This window comes from Temnothorax longispinosus, unplaced genomic scaffold (assembly GCF_030848805.1).
Source record: "Temnothorax longispinosus isolate EJ_2023e unplaced genomic scaffold, Tlon_JGU_v1 HiC_scaffold_15, whole genome shotgun sequence".
Taxonomy (NCBI): domain Eukaryota; kingdom Metazoa; phylum Arthropoda; class Insecta; order Hymenoptera; family Formicidae; genus Temnothorax; species Temnothorax longispinosus.
This window is the reverse complement of record NW_027269959.1, coordinates 454872-477593: the sequence shown is the minus strand read 5'-3', so window position 1 is coordinate 477593 and position 22722 is coordinate 454872. Positions and strand designations below refer to the sequence as shown.

Here is a 22722-nt window from a genome sequence, read left to right as displayed (position 1 = left end):
AAATAATTTAAAGATACATTTAAGTATATCATATCATATTAATTCTTTCGTTATAATTACCTTGTAATATATTATTATTTTACATTTCAAGTTTCAAATTGAGATTATACAGTCAACCAATGTTTATATTCCTGTCATTGAACGGACTATTACAATGTGAACTATATATTGTTTCTTGATTAATATGATTATTGAATTTTGCCATAATGGTTTATGAATACGATTGAAAATTATTCTGCTATATTCTAAATATATTTTATTTTGTCAACAATTAAAACTCAGTGTTTCCTTCACCGCCATAGCCCACGATCTATACGGGTTGTGTACAGAGACATTACATTAAATTTCTATCGTTAATATATTAGCCTACTTACGAAAATTAGGAATCAGAAACACGATTAAAAAAGAAAGGAATATTTTTTTCTGCAAGTTTTTCAATTCTTTAATTTCGGATAGCATTGCATAGAGTTCTATTTGAACACTATTATAAGACCTGATATCTTATTATTCGAGAAATTCTCATAATATATGATATACTATTATTTGTAACAGTCTTATAGGTTTTTATTTATAAGGTATGTGAGATATTCTAATGATACTACATTAAATTTCTATCGTTAGTATATTAACCCACTTACAAAAATCAGGAATCAGAAACACGATTAAAAATAAAAAGATTTTTTTTTTCGTTTTCTATCGGACTTTTTAAGCAGGGCACCTGACCCTCTTTTCGTGGAATCATTCATAGGATTATTAAAGATTTTCAGACAATTACTACATGTAGAAGATCTGTCATCAACCTTTCACGCTTGTTGAATATTTGCACATGAGCTCCAATATAGCTAATCCCATCAGATCTTTTCGAACATTAAATTCATCGGTATATCTAAAATAAGGCAAATTTTACATAATCTGCTTATATATACAATATATAATTACAAAGGTAAATATATAATTTACTATCTGTATCAAAAATCTATAGTTCACATTTTTTTCCATATTATAGAATAAAACAATTTACAATTTAAGCTGATCAATCGATAGTTGCAGCCGTCCGATGACCGCGACCCACCGAGCGCGACCAAGGGCATCGTGATCTCGCCGAGGACCGGGGCGGCGCTGACCGAGGCATATCACCTCGGCAGAGGGATATGGGCAACCAAGCCGGTGCCGGCGAAGCGGCCCATAATCCAACTAGAACGCCAACGAGTCGGAACAACCGACAGACGGTCGCAAGGCGAGCAGCCCGGGACGAGCGGCCAGGAGGCCGCTTACCAGACGCGGAGGACGTCGGGAGCCGAAGAGACGCCCAACGCTACGTCTAGCGAGTAAGCGCAAAGCGCTTAGCGGCCCAGTGCGGTGTTCTAGGACGCAGCACGTTGTATATAGACAATAAGACCTGTAGTATTTAGATATAAGATATGTATTAAACCAATAAAACGCGATGACTCCGTCGATATCAAATTGAGACGCGAGCGTTGATTACTTAAACGTAAGTACCACAAATTAGGCTAAGTAGGAAACCCCGATTGGCGTAATTGATTTGGCTACAGCCAGGTAAGGGGAAGGGGTTGAGTGGCGATCTAACTAACTTATATCGGTTGGGTTTTTGTTTTTTCCTTTTGTTTGTTTCGTCACGATTATTAACCGCAGACGCGGATGCATAAGCATGAGGACGCATTGCGCGACAGCAAACAAAGGTTGAGTTTGCTGTCCGGTAAAATTTTGTTCCGCGGAACGAGCGCGAGACTGCGGTAGCGCGTTGCGATGAGTTTCGAGCGCGATAATGCAAGGTGGGGCACCGACTGATGCATAAGCACCGCGTATTTCACTCAGCGCGTTGCGATGGGTTTCGAGCGCGATAGCGTGAACTTGCGAGCCAACCACGGGATCGGCTCAGCAGCATAGGAACGCGATGCATAAACGCCGCGTGTTTCACTCAGCGTGTTGCGATGAGTTCCGAGCGCGATGGCGCGAACTTACGAACCAACCACGGGACCGGCTTAGCAGCTTAGGAGCGCGATGCATAAGCACCGCGTATTTCACTCAGCGCGTTGCGATGAGTTTCGAGCGCGATAGCGTGAACTTGCGAGCCAACCACGGGACCGGCTCAGCAGACTAGGAGCGCGACGCCGCGTATTCCTCTCAGCGCGTTGCGATGAGTTTCAAGCGCGGTAATGCGAAATAGCCAACGGATAACGCGATTGGCTCAGCAGCAGAGGAGCGCGATGCATGGATGCCGCGTGCTCCGCTCAGCAAGGTGTGAGGAGTTCCGAGCGCGGTAAAGCGAAAGCGCCAACCGATGGCGAAAATCGACTCACCGACATAGTAGCATAACGCATGGATCCGACATGATCCATTCAGCGAATTTCGATGCGATCCGAGCGCGGTAAAGCGAAATAGCCGACCGTAGGCAGGATCAGATTATCGACGCATCAGCGCGAGGCGGAGTTGACGGGTGATGTATCCAGCGAGTTTCGATGCGATCCGAGCGCGGTAAAAGCGAAGTAGCCGACCACAGGCAAGAGCGGATTATCGACGTGGGAACGCGAGGCGGAATTGGCGGGTACTGTATCCAGCGAGGTTTGATGTAATCCGAGCGGGGCAAGGCGAAATAGCCGACCGTAGGCAGAATCGGATTATCGAAGCGAGAGCGTAATACGAAAACGCCGCGTAGTCGATCCATCAATTAACGATGGGTTCCGAGCGCGGCGCGGCAAAGGAGGCAACGCGAGGTGGAGGCGTAGCGTAACCGCGAGGACGAACCCGCGATAGAACTTAGCATAGAGAATCGTAGCGAGCGGAAACATGTAGAATCTTCTGGATCGTCCCAAGATTCGATTCGTCGAGCGTAAACATGTTTGCGCGAAAAGTGAAAGCGCGCGGAATGCGGAAGTATTTGCGCTACTGCGTAGCGAGTGAATACAGATGTTGGCCAGATGTTCGGCCGTGAACAAAAGGTGTTTGCGCGCGAAACAATAAGACCATTCACGAGGCTATTGACACAGCTGCCGGTTGTGGGCACAGGTGTCCGGCGATAGCGACAAGTGGGGCGATCCCCACTCGATCGAGGTGGGCCAGCCGAGCCGAGGAATCGAGGAATTCGTCTCTCGGCTCTCGATGCGAACGGTTCTCGCATCGGAGCACTCGTCTCACTTAGAGAAATACTCGGCGTACAGTGTTGGCTTCCTGTAGTCAGGAGCATCGGCGTAAGATAGATAAAATCTCAACGCGTGCGTTAACAGCGAGCGAGAACGAGAACGATCCCGCTTAACGGGGCGTTATACCGCGAGTCCATGTAACGTAACTGAACAAAAGAGAAATAAATTATAACTTAACTCTTGTTGCGAAAACATACGTGTGACGACTATCATTCAATCTGAGACAACCTGCAAAGACTTACCTATCCCAATCGTAATCTCGCCTGTCGGCCGCCCGAAATCCTCCATCGACGAACACGCACAGAGGCTGAGGCCCAGCCAAGCGGTGCTGTCCAGCACAGAAGCGAAGGAAGTCCCTTGAGCGGAGAGGTCCAACAGGTCCAGCGGGTCGATCCGGAGACAGATGGGAGCTGAAACAGAGTCGTAGAGAGGGGAATTAGCAAAGTCAGCGAAAGGTTGGTCATCCATCAGTATCTTTCTCGATAGGCCTAAGTTAAAATCGAGTGGCGACCGTGATAATTAATGATCTCAAGGGCGTGTGGTTAATGTCGATCCTCCGTCCGGCTACATACTAACCCCATAAAATGCAATCCGTCATCCTGTCATCATTCGTCATCAGCATCGCGAAACTCGTCTCTCAAACTCGACTCGTGTCTCAATGACTTTTTTAATTAGGGATTTTTTATGGCTGCCAATGAAATTGCACCCTCGTCATCGGAACCATCATCGTGATTAAGCATCACCACTGTACGCTCCTGCAGCACGATTAGTATTCCTAATACCACTGGTACTTTTCTTGGTTTTGTTTTGAACTCGCATAGCCATACGTAGTTTTTCTTCTTCTTTCTACAAAAGAAAAAGTAATTAGAAACATTGGAGTAATAATCAGTTTCAACATAATATGCATGTACAGAAATGATAATGTATACACACCTTTATCATCTCGTATCTGTTCTGGTCTGGGTTCATTCCTACTTGAGAAAGAACTTTAATGTCAGAGATCTTTTGCGACCTATCGGCCAAAGACATAGTCATCTTCCTGTGTGTGAACGATTTAGTGGAATGCGGCCAGAATGTTAGTTTCGTTCTAAATACTGCTTGACCCTGCAGACCGGTACCTTGGCGAATATAGAGGTGATTGTGATCGCTCTGTAACGGCTGTTTGTACACGTCAAAGATTTCCGAGCCCAAATGCAAGGACATGCTTCCGTCCGACCACTTTACGAATCTCGCGTTACTTTGCTTCACCATTTTGCCCTCGTCGTTAAACGATTCCTTCCACCTCAATATATTTTCAACCTTGAGTTTCAATCGAGCGCGACCTTCCTCTACTCTCCTCTTCCTCCTTTTTTTACTTCATTCACAAGGTTAAGTTGTACCTGTAATCGTAACCTGTACAAGTAATCGTAATACAAGAATAAAAATAAAAACACATACCTGCAGATTATTCGCGCTTGCTGTATCACGGACCACGGACCACGGACCACGGAGCTTTCCGTTACAAATCACTCGCGCTAACAACGCGTCATGCGTCATCCCTTACGATACACATTTTTTTTATTAGATCCCACATTGACACGTGACGTGAGGTTAAAACGATATAGACGACATTCGATACGAAGTAATAACTCGCACACAACGCATCGAGATAACCAATCGGCATCGCGGAAAAGAGGCAACAATAATTTTGATACAAACGCAATTCACTCAGTTAACACGCCTTTTTTAAAAGTGGAGAATTTCTACTTTAATTTTATTTAATATAGGTGCGATATGTGGTATGTTATTGTTTCATTTTGTATCAAAATTGTAAATACCTTTTTGTATCAAAGTCCATAAATGTTCACTGGCAAGTGGATAATTCAATTGAAATACGTGAAATGCTTTAAAACATATATCTAATGCTCTAATGATACTGTTAATTGTATACAAGGTTTCATCTACACAAACATATATCTCATTCACTGTATTATTAGGACCTAAAGTGATAATGTATGGTTGAACTGTTAATTTTAGTGTTGCAGCGGAATTCTTTGTTTCTAATCGAACTCTAGTAACATCAGCAGCAGTCTGTAAGAAATATATATTTATTAAAATATAATATAAAAAAACCAATATGTAAATATAGAAAAATAATTTTATATAACAAATACTAACATAAACGTGTTTAATCATACTTTGTTGCGCTATTGCAATTGAAGGTTTGAAAACTTTCTTCCCACGGCCTATCAATCTTTTAGGTGGTATAAAATGTGGCAATAAATGTAAGATTTTTACTGCTTTGTTGTCTGCAAAGTAAGACGTTATTATAAATTGTTCAAAGATTATTTGGGGAAAAAAAAATTGTTTTTTATTTTCATACCTTCAGTTTCATCTTCATTTTTTATTTCTTCTATCATTAAATAAACATTGCTATCTTTGCTGTTCACAGTTTGCAGTTCTTGTATAACTTCAAAAAATTTAATCCAAATATTGAACTTTAATTCCATTTTCGTTATATTCATATTCTTAAAATCAATGTCTATCAGTTCATGTCCTTGTGGATGTTTAAACAACGACCAATTATCAAAAATCTTTGTTAAGTTTTTTTCTTGCAATGTAGCAAGATCATTTATTCTTATTTTATAGGTTTTATGCCATTTTTCTAAAACGTCATCCCATGGCGCTATATTGTTCTTCAACCACTCAGCATATTTTTTTATTTGATCATCAAACTCTGAATTTTCTGTAACTAGTACATTATCATTTATATTGAAAAAATAAATATAGTAATATGCAGTTTTATTAAATTATGTTTAAGTAAAGATTTATACCTGTTTGATCAGTATCAGGCTTCGGTAATTATTCAGTTTAGGGGCCTCAACTCAAATCTCGATGTAATTATGCTCAATCGACGCGTTTTTGTACGAAACGAAAAAATCTGGCAGAAAAAAGTGTCGCTCTGCCCCGCGACGCGAGATATTAAATGTTAAAGTTGACAGGAATCAGGTTAGGTTATGATTCCTGTCATACCAACGAGCTGTAGCGACTACTGGCGACTACGAACATGCCCTGTAGCCACATGCGCATGCTCAGTGGCCGCACGCGCATGCAAAACTGCGCTAGATGCTTTTGGCTGGTCCTCAAAAGTGGATGTCGGAGGATATAATTCTGCGATGACATCAAAGAAGATTTCTATGCGCTCCAAGCGGCGAGCTTGCCATTGCGAGCTTGCGAACCAAAGCATTGCCGAGCGAATGGTCTTCACGTGTTCGCTTTGTTTCATCTGTTTATTCGTTAGGTCGTCACGCCGAAAGTCATGGCGATAAGAACGCTCAAGTCTCGGTACTCGCAATTGCGGTGCTAAAAACCTATTTTATTATTTCGACTCCGATATCGATGAGAACGATTAAGCAATCTTAAACAATAAGTACGCGTATGAAATGTCAATTTTACGATTTTTCAATGGAACAAAAAAATTGATCTGAGAGTCATTAAGATCACCACCGTAGGTAGCTGCTCTCATGTTTCTCTTCAAGGAACTTTACACAAAGGAAAGATTCTAACTAGGACTGTTACTTTTTCGAAGCTTCGAAGGACTTTGAAGGAACGAAGGAATCTTCAAAGGAACAAAATTTCGAAGGATCGAAGCTTTGAAGGATCTCGAAGGAACGAAATCCTTCGAAGCTTCGATCCTTCGAAACTTCGTTCCTTCGAAGATTCCTCCGTTCCTTTGAAGTCCTTCGAAGCTTCAAAGCTTCAAAGTTATCAAACTTCGATCAAAAGTAATAGGCCTAATTCTAACCACTCTTCGCAAATAGCGAGTGCCTTCTCTTCGAGCGAGAACAAAGGCGACATTTTTTTCACCAATTCCTTCTTAAACTAGTATCGTACTAAATTATATAAATTACTGCTTCTAAAGGTGCGTCCACATTATCGACCAACTGCAACGTCGCGAACCGAACCTCGTCGCGAGTCGAGCATGCCCCATGCCCCGATTCACAAGGGCGATCGAGGTTCGACTCGATAATATGGACGCATGCTCGGCTCGCAACGTTGCACGATTATCTGGACGAGTCTTAAGAGAAACACACTACTGTCGCGATGTAACCAAACTTACTAACAAGCAAAGTGTGGTCAACTATGAACACTATATGAACACAAAACTTTTCGCTGTAAGGCTATAAGACTAAGTGCTTCAGGCTTCAGCAGCTCTAGCTAGCGAGGAGGAAGAGCCGTTACGAACAAATGAGGCGAGATGCGCGTCAGCGCCTGCGAGATGCGCGCTAGCGCCCGCGAGATGGCGCCTGCGCGATACATTGAGGATAATTTATTTGTTTGAAGAAAATTAGTTACTGTTGAATATACGAATAAGTGGCTCCACTCGAACTAACGGGTCGCGATATTATTGACGCCTAATTCTACTTTCGATACTTATAGATTCTAGTTCAGTTCTCTTTCTGGCGTCGCACGGTTAACCACGTGTAATCGTTGTAATCATTATCGATATAGTAATCTGAATAAAATCGCGTTATACAGAAAACAAACTTTGATTTATCACCCGACAACAGTTACTAAATCATAATATTTTTATTCCTTTCATTGAAGAAAATATATTTTTATATTTTTTATTATTACAGATTTTTATAATTATTTGTCTGCATTAAAAATATATTTGTTTTACGTGCAAGTAATTTATTTACTTATTTGAAAAAAATAATTATATATATTCAGATAAGTCATTATTTTATTTGAAGTAACTTATTCCTTCCATTAAGCTTTCATTTATTTATTTTCATATAATTGCATGTTTAGTAAACCAAAGTATCTATTTTTTTCAAATAAAAAAATTTAGTTCGTAAATTTAATAAAATATTTATTTAAGGGGAGATATACACCTAGCATGGTCGAAAAAATCGATTATTTTTTTGAAGCTTGAGGTCTCAAGAATATCTGGTTAAAATTGCAAGTCAATATCTCGATAAATAACGAAGTTACAGCCGAGAGAGTGAACCGTCTCCGAGAGCGCGCGGGGCCTTCGGGACAAAAATGATGTTCAGGCTTGCTATCTGTTGAGCCGTAATGGTAGAATGTTGCCCATATCGCTTTTTTCATGTCATCCTTGGAGTTACTGTTTCTTCGAATGGCTACGGATACACACAAAACAGCAATGAGAGCTTCAACCAACTTATTTGGAAGATAGCTCCAAAAACGATGCACAGCGGGGCCAAAATCGTTAACATTGCTGCATTTCTTGCAACATGCACGTTCAACAATGGTGTCACGTCATTGTTAGAAATCATGAACGTGTTAGGAATATCGGTCGGATCGGGCGCGCACTTGTACGCTGCGCAAGAAGACGAAACTCGCATAGCGAAAGCCGAGCTGCAAGCGCAAGAACAGACTAAAGAAGGTCGAATACGGCGCCGACAACAAAATTTAGAAAATATGAACATTCCGTTGACCGCAGAAGACTTACACTATGGAGCTGGTATCGATGATTCCATGTAAGTTAACAAATTTCATGATTTATTCATTCCCAAATTTTCAAACGCGTTTTTCTCAAAACCACGTTTTTCAAATCGGTACCCAAAATTTCTCGAAAACCAATGAACCGATTGCCTTGAATTTTTTTGTGGTTATTCTATACATCATTATCTAGTACTTGTCATAGGATTTTTTTTTTCGTTGCTTAGTTTTTGTTTTATAGGCAAAATAATAACTAATTTTTGGTCGAAAAATCGCTATGTTATGTTCAAACGTCCGCCATTTTGTCATAAATCGATATTTTCAAAATCGGCTATGACAAGTACTAGATTATAGTATCTAATTTAATAATCTTTTTGGTTTTTTTGTTTCAGATGATTTTTGAAGAAACGCCAGTGGGTACCGTTTACCCGGATTTTTTTACGGCGCTCCAAAGATTATACCACAACCTCGTCAATTTTTGATTTTTTTAAATAAAAAAAATTGGACATATTCCTGAATGTGTATACTTTTAGATAGAAAAACTCCCAATCCGAAATTTCAAATAGTTTTCCTTAAAAAAATTCACAAAAATGACCTTTTTTTCGGCCTCCTAGGTGTATATCTCCCCTTAATTTATGATATTAATATTTAAAAAGGCAATCTTTTTCATGTTAAAAAATAAATTGCTGATTTGGTTCTGCCAGCTTATGAGAGCTTGAAAAACTTGTTTGTCACGCTTCAACGTGAAATCACGTGCGCGTATACATGAATCCACGATAGCCATACGTGATAGCCGCACGAAGTAATGCAATACATGTACCCACGGTAACGAACGATCGAGGATTTACCCGCCGGGCAGCATACGGTGCGGACGTACGTATGTCGTGTCCGCGATAACAACGGGTATCCCACGAATAGCGCGATAGCCGAGACTGGTGATAGTCGCGAATATAATTCGTAGGAGCAGTATTGCAATCGTCCGAGTAATGAACGCAGTTTGTACGCGAACGCGATTTACAATAAATTTTGCGCGATTAGTCCGAGTGCGGGAATTTGTACTTGAGATTTACAATAAATACTTTGTATTAATTATCGTACACTGTGAGTGCGAGTTCATTCCATGTAATCTGTATCACATCCACATCCACGACCACCTGTCGGCGTTCCATCCGGCACTCAGCGTGTTCAGCGACGACCGGAAGCGGGAGCGGGGAGCTGTTGGGGACTCAGCGATTTTAATTGTCGTTCCAGCGTCCTTCCAGAAAAATTAACGACGTTCGACGGAGATCCGGGACTGGCAAGCAGCGACGATCCATCATCCCCAGCGGAACCTGCAGCGAGGAGAAAAGGGGAGTCAGCGGAGTCGACGAAGGGTTAGTAGAACAAATCTTTCTCGGTAGGCGTAGATAAAAACCGAGTGGCGACCTAAAAATCATAAAACTAGCATCGATCAGAATGAGTCGTAGCGTTCAAAAACTTCCGTCCGGTTACAATGACACTAATCTTTCTTTTTCTTTCAGATGCTGCGTCATCAAGGCTTAGGATCATCTCTACGCAATTTACAGGTAAGTATTTATGTGTCTTAGCATAACAAACAAATAATTAATTTTTCTATTTTTAGGAATTTCGTCGTCACCTCGGATCATCGTGGGAACCCATGGTAAGTATAAAATAACGTAAAATACACAAATAAACAAATTAATTATTTTACAGACATTTTGCGTCCTATCATATTGCAAAATTATGTAAAACTAGGTAATTAACTTTAAAATCATAATATTATTCGATTTCAGGAAATTTGCGTCTCAACGCGTCACAATCTACGCATGACCTTCAATAAATACGTCATAAGTCAATTATTTATTCAAATTGAAGATTATGTAATTTTCAATCAATTATTAGACCCATCATCGTGGAATTATGAATCATAGTCATTTATCACGCATTTACGCACTTTTACATGATTTTCGATTACGCGCTATATCATACGCAATTACGCAATAAAAGTGATTATTAATCAAAATATTGATTTATACACTGAGAAAAATGTCCAGCAACGTTAATCGGAAAAAAGCGTTTAATTACTCTTTCCGATATATTTCAAACGGATTTGGAGCTGTCCGATAAAGTAATACATGCCTTTATCCAATGAAATGTAATTTCCGATAATATGTAAATAAAAAATGAGTCGCCGTTTATTTGATAGCTCAAATTTTGTCGGATTAATATTAGACATTGATTTCATCGGAAAAAAACGAACTATTTTATTCGACAAGTTTAACATCGCATGAAATTGAGTGACATTCGATGAAAAGTTATCCGACGATGTCAGTGAGCTGAATATTTTATCCGATTACAACGCGGGCTGTACGACGGGAGGCGCGCGGCACTGGCGGCAACGCGGGCTCGCGCGGCGAGAGGGTTCGGCTCGCGCCCGCTACGCGGCGCATCGCCGGTATCCTCTCGCGTAATTAAGATTCAACATCGACCCCTATATCTAGGGCAGCTTGGCTGCAACCGTACGATAATTATCGTACTCGTACTATAATTTCATACATGTACGATGTACGATAGTAAATAACTATCGTACATCGTACACTAAAAATGCGATAATTTAGGGCATTTGTACTTATTTTAATTTTCTGAGTCAATATCGGTGGCAAGAGGAACAGAATTTCCCACGCGTTGGATTTCTATTCTCTATCTGTACCTGACCAATCACAGTGACTGTAACTGTGATTGATCAGATTCAGACAATAGAGAATATACTTACAGGCGTACAGCAAGAGAATGGTCTGCACTCTGCGTATAGGCGGACGAAGTAGGGGTAAAGTCCCTAGAATGTGGCGTACTGGCGTACCGTTGTTAATAGACGTTCTGTGGGCAGACTTGCACAAAACGAATGGATTTTCCTCCGATTTGTGGACAATGGTCAATCTTTTGCTGGACCGGATGGACGGAATAAATAACCATCAACATCGAAAAATTAGCCGGCGAAACCGGCGGTGTATCCACTGTATTGATAGATCAGCAGGTAAGCAGTTGCAAAACATTAATACGCGACAATCAAATTACAGCCAAATAAATGTATGTGAAGTTAGCATATCAATTGTCAGCATATAAAAAAAAAACTACGCATAGTAGTAAAATATTATAACAGCAATAAAGAACGAATTGTAAGTTCTTTTTATGAGATATTAAAAGTTTTCAACCAAATCTACAACAAAAAATTTATTTAAAATGATTATTTCGGTATTTGAGAATCGAAATATTCCGTTAGATAATATAATAGGTTTTGGATCGGATGGTTGTAACACAATGATGGGTGAACACAACTCAGTTGCTAGTCGATTTAAAAAACGATATCCTGGAATAATAGTAATGTCATGTATATGCCATTCGTTTGCCATATGTGCCAATGAAGCATGCAAAAAACTTTCTCGTACTTGTGAAGATATAGCCAGAAATACATATAATTTTTTTAAAGTAAGCATTTACATTTTTTATTCTTACATTTAATTATTCAACTAATTGCTAATAATTTTATTTTCCAAAATAGTTCAAAAAGAATAAGTGTAGTGAATATCAAGAGTTTCAGCAATTTTGCGATGTAGAAGTACACAAACTACTTCATCCATCTCAGACACGATGGTTATCTTTAACGGCAGTGGTAAAAAGGATGATCGAACAATGGCCTGCATTAATTTTATTTTTTTATGAGAAATGGTTGCAAGAAAGATTAATTTCAAAATATTTACATCCTTAAACGATCCCTTTGTAAAATTGTACTTTTTTTTTTAGAATGGATATTGCCCAAAATAACATCTATGAATGAACTTTTCTAAAGTGAGAAGGTTTTAATAGCAGATATGCATAAAAAAATAGTCAAGAGTTAAACTGATCTTTTATTATGTTTTATGAAATAAAATTAAGTTTTTTTTAAACCAATTTTGAAAATAGATCCTACGGATTCTTCAAAATTTCTCGAAGAATATAATCTTTATTTGGAAATTAAAATAATGAATGGTATTTCTAACAACGAAATTAAAGGTAAAAAAAATTTATTAAATCTTTTTTATGAGAAAGTTTTGGATTTTATGATAACTCTTTGTATGGAAATTAAAAAAAGATATTTTGACAATGAATATATGTCTATGTTAAAAATATTTACTCCAAAAATAGCAATTTCAAATAACACAAGAAATCAGTATTCTACTCTGTTACCTATTTTAAATCACTTTTCTAGATTTACTGAAAAAGACAAGTTCCAAGAAATTGATAATGAATGGAGAAATTTATCTTTATTACAGTTTTTAGATAATGTCTTAAATACTGAAATAGATGTATTTTGGGCTTATCTTGTATCTTGAAATTAAATGTAGCTAATTCATTAGCAAAATTTGTGCTAAGTATTTTGAGCCTTCCGCATTCCAATGCTTGATGTGAGCAAATATTCAGTAAAGTTAATTTAATTAAAACAAAAACTAGAACTAAATTGTGACGATACGCGTATTCGTCACTAGCGCTACGGCCCTAACGGCCGCCTAGCACATGTTTAGCGTGCGCTCCTGTGCCCGAGCGGTGGGGCAGCCACCACCGCTCTCACTCGGGGTATAAATAGGATACTCGAGCCGGCTCGAGTCACCAGTCCTGTCCAGCTCCTGCTCCCGACAAGACCACTCTCCGAGACCGCTCACTAGGTTGGGTGCCCCCAACCTCTTTCTCCGTACAGAGAACGGGCGCCCCCGTTCTTAACTGGGTGCCCCCAGGGTATGGGCCTCCTTAGCTGTGTATCCCCGGTTGGTTTTAACTGCCCTCTCCTGCCTCTGGATCGGGCGCCTCCGACCTTTTCTGCCGTACGGAAGACGGGTGCCCCCGGTGTACGGGCCGCTCAGTCGGGCGCCCCCGATTGAGCTCCTGACCGCCCTCAACACCTGTCTGTCCGTATAAGGCAACCGCGTCTCCGCAAATTTGTCCGCGTAATCGTGACAATCCGACCGTGCTGAAACGCGAACTCATCCAGCCGCGCGCGTTAACACCCACACACACCTACACGGCGGCTCAGCGGAGCAACACACACACACACACACACACACACACACACACACACACACACACACTCACACACACACACACACACACACACACACACACACACACACACACACACACACGCCCTCGCCCTCCCCCCCGCCTCGCCTCGCCCTCGCCCTCGCCCTCGCCCTCGCCCTCTCGCCCTCGCCCTCGCCCTCGCCCTCGCCCTCGCCCTCGCCCGCCCTCGCCCTCGCCCTCCCTCGCCTCGCCCTCGCCCTCGCCTCGCCCCTCGCCCTCGCCCTCGCCCTCGCCCTCGCCCTCGCCCTCGCCCTCGCCCTCGCCCTCGCCCTCGCCCTCGCCCCGCCCTCGCCCTCGCCCTCGCCCCTCTCCTGCCCTCGCCTCGCCCTCGCCGCCCTCGCCCTCCTCCCTCGCCCTCGCCCTCACACTCACACTCACACTACACACTCCATCTGCGTGTACTATAAGGAAAAGAATAAAGAACTTTTGTGTGAATCCAACCAGTGTCTCCACGTTTTCTCATCCTGGCCCGGCGAGCTAATTCCGAGCAGGAAAACGCGGAAAACACGACCCCTACAAAATTAAATGTTTTTACAATAAATGGAACCTTACTGGCAAGTCAAAATGTGAAAAGAAACGCAATAGGTTTTTGCTCATGTAAGAAATTTACACTGCCAAAAGATATGTTAAACAAATTTTTAAGACAAATGTATGATTTTAATCGTAACAGTGCAGATACTGCAGATGCAGATAATGAAAGTAATTTTTGAAGACTGTTCTTAAAGTTTTTCATCCGCTAGGAATTCTTTTTAAGTAAAAATATATCTTTTTTGTTGATTTCAAAGATTAAATAAGCTATGTTCTCCATTAAATAGGTTAGGTTTTCTTGATGCAATAAATGCAATGAGTTAATTTTGTGTTATTAAAAGTTTTATGTAACAAATGTATTATATATATATATATATATATATTTAAAATAAACACATATATGTATATGTCTATATAAAATATGTAATTTGCAGTTTTTTACTAAAATATAAAAACTTATTCCAGCCGCCTTATTTTAATGGATATTTGTACGATAGTGTACGATATAATTTTATTATAATTTATACGATACTGTACGATAATCTCATTTTCGATTGGTACGATACTGTACGATAATTTCGTTATGATTGATACTGTTCATGGTTGTGAGAATAAATTTGGTGGGGGTGAATAATGTTAAGAACACTATTTGACTATTTTACAATGTTTACTGCAATAATTATTTCTTTACAAAATTCCGCGTGCGTGTGGCTGCCGCCATGTCTAATAATTCTCTCTTTCTCCTTGCGCGGCTGGCGCCTCGACGGCTCTCGCGGCGCTATCTCTGAGCTTCCATTTGAACCAAATTTATTCTCACAACCATGAACAGTATCAATCATAACGAAATTATCGTACAGTATCGTACCAATCGAAAATGAGATTATCGTACAGTATTGTATAAATTATAATAAAATTATATCGTAATTATAAATTATAATAAAATTATATCTATTTTTACAGATACGATACTGTCTACATGATAGGTTGGCAACGCTGCTCACGTATTGGACACAATCGAGTCAACTTTTTCTTTGGATAAAGACAAGTAAAGACGTATCGCCGCTCGGAAGTCATCGACAAGTGCGCGTAATGAAACCGCCGTTTCTTGCCTACTTGCCTGTCTGCCTGCCTGCTTGCTTGCGCAACCCTTGCCTGCCTGCCTTGCTCCTCCCACTATCACGGAAGACTCGCCAGCCGAAAGGACAGACGAGATTGACCGAAAGAGCATCCCAGGAGGGCGCTGGGCTACGATACGTTGAGTCGCTTGCTTTTTATTTGTCGCTATTTCGCTTTAATCGCAATGAGGAGACGCGACACACCTCCTCTGGTCCTTCGAACTCGATTCTCTTAGAACCTTCGCAAATCCGGGGACGGTTCTACCACCCCCCGAACATATATATTTATATTTAAATACACATTTATTACTTCTTTTTCTTATCTTTATTGTCTGTAATTTCCTCTCGCACTCGATTTCTATTACCCTCTGTTCGGGCGTCGCTTTACGACGGTCGCCCTGAATCTGGATTCCGCTCAGAGTTGAGCGAGAAGCGTGGATAACGCGAGTTGTAAATTCGCGGGAGGAAGGAGGATTAAAGCACTCGTAACACAGATTGCACAAAGAAATATATAGTCTTTATTTCAAGAACGGAAAAGACTCGAGGGGGAACAACGGATCGTGCACCGCGGCTTCGGAAATCTTCTGAGTCGTTCGTACTTTTCTGCCAGATATCGCGAACGGAAATCTTGTCTCAGCTTCTTGCATTGAAGCCTCTCGCGTAGCGGAGATCTTGTACGCGTCGAGCGGAAATCTTGAGCGCGCGGCAGACGAACGATCGCGAACGGAGCACGACCGGAAGTTTTCGGACCCCTCGCTAAGTAGCACACTTAAATTATAAGTAACGTTGATCCGCACTTTCAGACGAACAAGCGAGTGGCGATTCAAGCTGTGATTTCAGCGAAAGAGAGCCGTGATGTCTTTAGACGAGGATTGATACGCGACGACTTTTGCTATGAGTTCTAGCTCAAGACTTGAGGCTAGGAATCCTCAGCCACGACTGACTGTCCGGCGAGCGAATTCGCCGTTTACTCAAGAGGGTTGTTTTTTCCGGAACGAACGCGCGATGAGAGCTGAATCGCTATTCGTCCGTATGGTCACATCACGCGTCAAAACAGCCGTTTCCGTGCTCCGACAAATAAGGGAGCACTCTCGTAACGCGTGATCGCGATCGATGGGCTTCGAGGGCGCGGGGATCGCGGGGAACGTATATTTCGCACAAGTTCGACCGAGCTCGAACAACATAAACATCGGTATTTCTCGATGTCAAATATAATAATGTTTTCGCGCCGATGTTTCGCGTAGAAAAGTTCGACGGATCTCGAACACCCTCTCTCTCTCTCTCTCTCTCTCTCTCACGCACGCACGCACGCACACAGCACCTGCCTTTACGTGACATATTTTTGCCTTTAACAAGTGAACTACTGCAACGTAAACGTTCCGATCCGACTAATGCGGATGCTGCGGGATGAGAATGGACCAATCGTAAAAATTGATTCAACATTCGATAAGAACCTGCGCATATTTTTATTTTCTCCATATTTATGCGAACAAATGTATAAAAATCAAGGCAAATGGCCATCGCCTGGAATCTTCCTAGGGCCCTTGCATTATTATTGCAAGATGAGACCTAATATTTATTATAAATACGGCGGACAATGCGGTCTTTTAACAAGGCAAGTCATGGCAAGCCTTTAGATCAAACGTCACTCGGCCCATGATTCAAAAGCACGTAGTCAAAACTGCTAGACACATTAATGATATACGCTAGCAGCGTACTGCGGGCAGCGCTATCTACTGTAATATTTTGGCTACTTTTGGGTTATCGGCAACTTTTGGGTTAGAATTAAACTGACAAAATAGTAGTCAATAAACTTTAAAAATGAACCACTTTACTCGAAAGTGTTGTGTTCCTGATTGCAAAAATAGTGAGTCTAAAAATCCCAAGCTTTATTTTTATTCATTTCCCGGTAAGAAGAATTTGAACAAAAAAGAAAATGGATTCGGGTTGTAAATCGTTTGGAGTAAGTATTTTTTTAGCATTGCAATAATTTAAGCAATTTTTTGCATTCCAATAATTTAAACATTTAAGTATTTTTATTTACTTCAGAAAGGATGGCAAGCCATGGACACCAAGTAAAAATTCAAGAATATGTAGTATTTATTTCGTCGATGGAAAGAAGTCCAATATAATCCTAATAATCCAGCTTTTTTCCTTCTATTTTTTTGGACAAAGATAAGAGAGTATCTGAAACTCGTATGAAACGATTTGAACGAGCAAGAAACAGAAGTAATCAAATGAATTCTCCAGGATTACATAATTTTGACAATTTTATTTTAAATGTAGATATTGAACCGAGTACTCGGGAAATTGGTATTCAAACAGACCCTTCAGAGACTTACCTTTACATACAGAAGAACCGAACATACTATTTTGTTATAGTACGGATACAGAAGTATCTATACAGACAAATATTACTATTAAAAAAGCTGAAAAAGCGCGATTAATTCTACCTAATGTAGAAATAAAACCAAAAATAAAGTGCACAGAATTGAAATGAGATACTCCTCCTACCGTTAAACAAAGGATTTTTATGTATTCCAGATATAAAAGTGGATTTACTGTCAAATTTCTTATTGGAATAGCATCAAATAGTCTTATCACATTTTTATCAAAAGGGTACGGCGGTAGAGCCACAGATAGTTTATAACAAATGATTCTGATTTTTTGAATCTCATTGAATCACAGGAGATTTAATAATGGCTGATAAAGGTTTTTTGCAAATAACTACAGAACTACTGGGGAGAAATGCTACTTTTATAATGCCTCCTTTTGCTCATAATCCTCAGTTCACTGAGGAAGAAGTAAATGAAGGATATCAAATTGCTTCTGTAAAGATTCATGTCGAACGTGCGATACAAAGAATTAAAATTTTCAATATTTTAAGAAATATTAATATTGAATTACTTCCATATATCGACCATATTATGCACGTATGTTGTATTCTGGCTAATGATCAACCACCATTAATTAAGGCCGATGAATAAATTGTATGTAAATTAAAAATAAAATATAAATAAATAAATACATTAAATATTAAATATTATATATTAAATGATAAAATATATACATTAACGTACATAATTATCTTTTATGTCTTTATTTTCTTCTTTTATTCTCCATTTGTTCATTACCACAACAATTTTCTTAATTTTCTTGACTATTGTTATCACAGCGCTTATTGCTAAATATTGGAAGAAAATAACAATAATAAAATCTTTCTATTTTTGAAATTAGTTGCTCCATAAAATCTTCGTCCCTTTGTATGGTCACAAGAATCTGATCCTTTTGGGAATAAACAAAGAAATAACATTTTTCCATTCCTAGAATATATAATGATGTTAGGATTTGAGTGTAATATATGTCCTGCTGTTTGAGTTTAATTTCATTACTTGAATCAAAATACAAATATGAAACATAGCACTGCTTTCGATTAACTATGTGAATATCTTTACACGAATACGGGCATTTTATTTTGAGTAAAACTTTATCATTTATGATTATACCATCTTAAGCTCGCGGCGGGTCTAGGTTCGAAAGAGGCGCGGAGGAACAGAAGCGAGGCGGGTAGTGGCAAAACGAAGCGACTCGTATAATATAAATGAGACGTTTATTACAATGAGCGGTAAGCGGGTGTACAGAAATCCACGTGAAGCTGCGGGCGGTGCAAGCGTAGGTACAGTGTGATTGCACGCGGGTTTATAAAAGCGTATGTACAGTGTGATTGCACGCGGATTTACAAAGCGTATGTACAATAAGATTGCACGCGGATCTACAAGCGTATGTACAATAGGATTGCACACGGGTCTACAAGTTCTCGCAAGGTGGCACCAGCTGCCGGCTGGGCGAAGCGTATGATCGCGACTGATGAGTGACGTGTCGCGGACGGTGCGGGGTAAGCTGCCGATTCGCTTGTTGCCGCGGTTCGTACGGGGCAGAGCCGGTACTTTCGGCGGCCTCGCGGGCCAAATCGCGTGACAATAGATATCGGTGCGGGCGGAGCCGGTTTCCCGGGCGTCGCGAGTCGGAACGCGAGAAAATGGCGCGAAGCGCGGATGCGGCGGATCGCGGTGATTCCGCTTGGATGGCGGTGGGTCCCATCGGTCCAATCTAGCGCGAGTCCGACCACCGCGAAGCGCGCGGTAAAGGCAGAGTACGGAAGCTCTACCCCCGAGGAAGGCTGTGAGCGGCTAGATCGGGGAAAAAGAGAGGCGCGAGTCCAACCACCGAGAAGCGCCGGAACGATGCAGTTTCCGGGGTGCATCGTTACAAATGGTTGACGTATCGATACAACCAATCCCACTTCATGGACTTTCTTATTGTAGTAAGCTTCAAAACATTTCTGTGCGATTGGTTCCATTGTAATCCCATATTTCATTGCATTGATTATCCGGCCTGTTCCTTGTTTCTCATTTTTTAATTGTTTTGCTAAACTCTTAAAATTTGCTTGCCTGGTTTTTATTTGATGGGCTCTCTTACAAGACGTGATTCTACGTTTTCTTTCAATAAACTAAATAGATGACATAGATTGAGATATAGACTTTGTACAAATTTCTTTCCATTTCGTTAAGTCTACTTTAACTCTGTCAAATTCAGTCTTAAGATTCAGAGGGCATGACAACTTATTTAATTTAATTTTAACATTATTATTTATATCACATTTTATTATCTTATAGCTATGATAGACTTGTCCGAAATTTTGGTACTTGTGTAAAAATTCAATAACTTAAGAAAGAGCTTCACAAGCTATTTTTTTTTCTATAGCTACTCTTTTACGCTCTAACATGCAATTATTTTCAATTTGTAGCATTTTTACCCAATTAGACTCTATTTTTAAATGTGTAGCAGATATGTTTGTGACAGCATCTACTTCAAATCGTTCACCAAAGTCAGATATTGAGAATTTGTACGGAAACATCTTCTAGATTTTTACTCTTTTAGAGTATTTGTCTGATTGTTTGTTAGAAGGTTTATTCCATGCTAATGGTTCGTTAGTTTTTGATGTCGTATTTTCCGTATTTATAAAAATGCAAACTGCTGCAATGTGTTTGCATTTTCCCTTTTCCGCTTTACAATTATAGAAAGAACTTCTGATAGACCGATCTTCATTCAGCTATATAAATAAAAGAAAAAGTTAAGATCTATACTTAAGATTATTAGTATTGCTATTTATATTTATGCAATTTAATAAAAAATAATATTGGAATTCTAACTTCCACTGCGTCATACCAAGTCATACCAAAAATTATAAATTAACTGTTAAAGATTACTCATTTTCGAATGATTATACTAAGCACAAAATAATAAAATTATAAATAATATGTTCTTAAACAAATGTACTTATTGAATTAAACTTCCTCATAAATCTATTTTTTTCGCCTTTCCCACACTATTCATCGCAATTGTCGTGTGCTATGCCGAGATCTTCATATATCTACCTCTATTTTAATTCGATAAGGTGGTTCATTTACAGTAGTTTCGCGAATAGATAGATCCTTCAACTAGCCTATATTCAGGATCAATATTTTCAAATATATTGAATACATGACGACTTTTCACAAGTCGGCTACCTTTTGAAATACTTTTCGATCTAAATCCATCAGATTTTATTGCATGAAATCCACATTGAATAATAATCATTTTGAATAATATTATTTAACATCTTAATATCTTCTACTATTAGTGTGTAATTTGTTATTGAAAAAAGACCCAAAAAGTGTATAATTGTGCCGCCCAGATAGCGCTTTCGTCGCCCCCCTGCGGTACACATCTAGCGTATAACAGAAGAATTCATACAGTTGCTCGCAATGCGAGACCCGAAAACCCTGGTGTTGCCACGTGACTTTAATTACAAATTATACAAATGGGGCTTAGAAGCAATGTGTTTAATGGCATTGAATTACCGAATAGGCTGCTTAAAGCCCAATCTTGTTGTGGACTCAAAACCACAGTAAATGATTAACTGTATACAGGAAACATTACATCTTTTATATCGATTAGAAAATCAAATATCTTTATCGAAAGAGTACGATACGCATAATTTCAGTTTATTCCACGCTTTGGACACAATTAATGAAATTTCTGAGAAACACATCGAACTCGCTAAAACGAAACTTTCGGAGACAGCCAATAAACAAAAAAATTGCACGATATTACAAAAATTGTTGAGTATCGACAAGCAAACAGCTCATGTATGGGCTATGGATGCGTTATTAAAAACTGATACGATTAGCAGCGCAGCTGCCGGTACGCTGTATTATATAGCAAACAACATAAAGAAACAGGAAAATCTACGAGAAGAAGCAATGACTGTATTGCCTGAAAAAACCACACCTATAATAGAAGACATCTTAAAAAATATACCATACGTTAGAAGTTGCATTAAAGAATCAATGCGACTCTTCCCGATCGTCAATGGAATTACAAGAATTATGCACAAAAATGTTATTATTTTTTTTTACGCGGGGAAATCTACTACTGGGATCCCAGGTCGTAGCCCAGTAGCCCCCTCTGTTAAGAGAAGGGGGAAGATCCCCCTGCCTCCGGGGAGAGGCGAGGGGAGTGCCGGATTTTTACCGGCTAAAACCCCGCGGGTGTCCTTCACGGCGCGTATTTCGATAAGAGAGGGGGTCCCGGGAAACGCACTGATTCTTCCGGGACCACAAGGATGTTATCATAGGAGGTTAATACCGAAAGGATCAAACGTTATGGCCTGCCACGCGCTGTTTACGATGGATTCGACATACTTTACACAACCAGAGAAATATATTCCAGAGAGATGAATTCGAGGAAATTTGGAATTTACAGAAAGAAAGAAAAACTAGCATTCCTGCGTATATCACCCTTCAAGGATAATGTGCGCTCCTGTGTTAGACAGGAAATGGTCGAGATCCAGAGGAGAGTATTGTCTTTGATTTGGGAGAGGTGGCATATAGTAACCAAAAATTTTATTATATTATTATATAATTTATATTATATAATTTATATTTTATATTATATATTATATATTATATTATATTATATATTATATATTATATATATACAATAGATGCGTCCGTTTTATTTTTCAGGCCAAGTGGGACGAACATATAACGCCTTAGTTGGCGCGTTTCCGGGCGTAACTATGGTTCACGCGATGAATTGAACACTTACTACGCTTCCATCTCTAATCGTTATTCCTCTTGCTCACAATCACAATTTTCCAATATTATTCAATCCATTGTGCCCGACGAACCACTATTCAGTTTTACTCAAACAACGTTCGATTGTCTATGTTCGGTAATGGATTCATCATCTACTGTTTTTCTCGCCTCAGGCTGCAATCAATTGCCACTATCTGCCATTGCCTCAGCCTTGCC

At 39.9% G+C, this 22722-nt stretch overlaps 2 long non-coding RNA genes and 2 pseudogenes across 2 annotated transcripts in view; 3 read left to right on the top strand and 1 right to left on the bottom strand.

Annotated features, from left to right (window-relative positions):
• Window positions 1–22722, top strand: part of LOC139823628 (uncharacterized) — a 310568-nt gene that overhangs the window by 47311 nt on the left and 240535 nt on the right. The gene's annotated exons all lie outside the window — the stretch shown is intronic.
• Window positions 4887–6666, bottom strand: LOC139823655 (uncharacterized; annotated as a pseudogene).
• On the top strand, window positions 8217–9119 carry LOC139823645 (uncharacterized). The gene is made up of 2 exons (XR_011734836.1): window positions 8217–8647; window positions 9002–9119. It is a non-coding gene; the product is annotated as an uncharacterized lncRNA (long non-coding RNA).
• Window positions 19404–22146, top strand: LOC139823654 (cytochrome P450 CYP12A2-like; annotated as a pseudogene).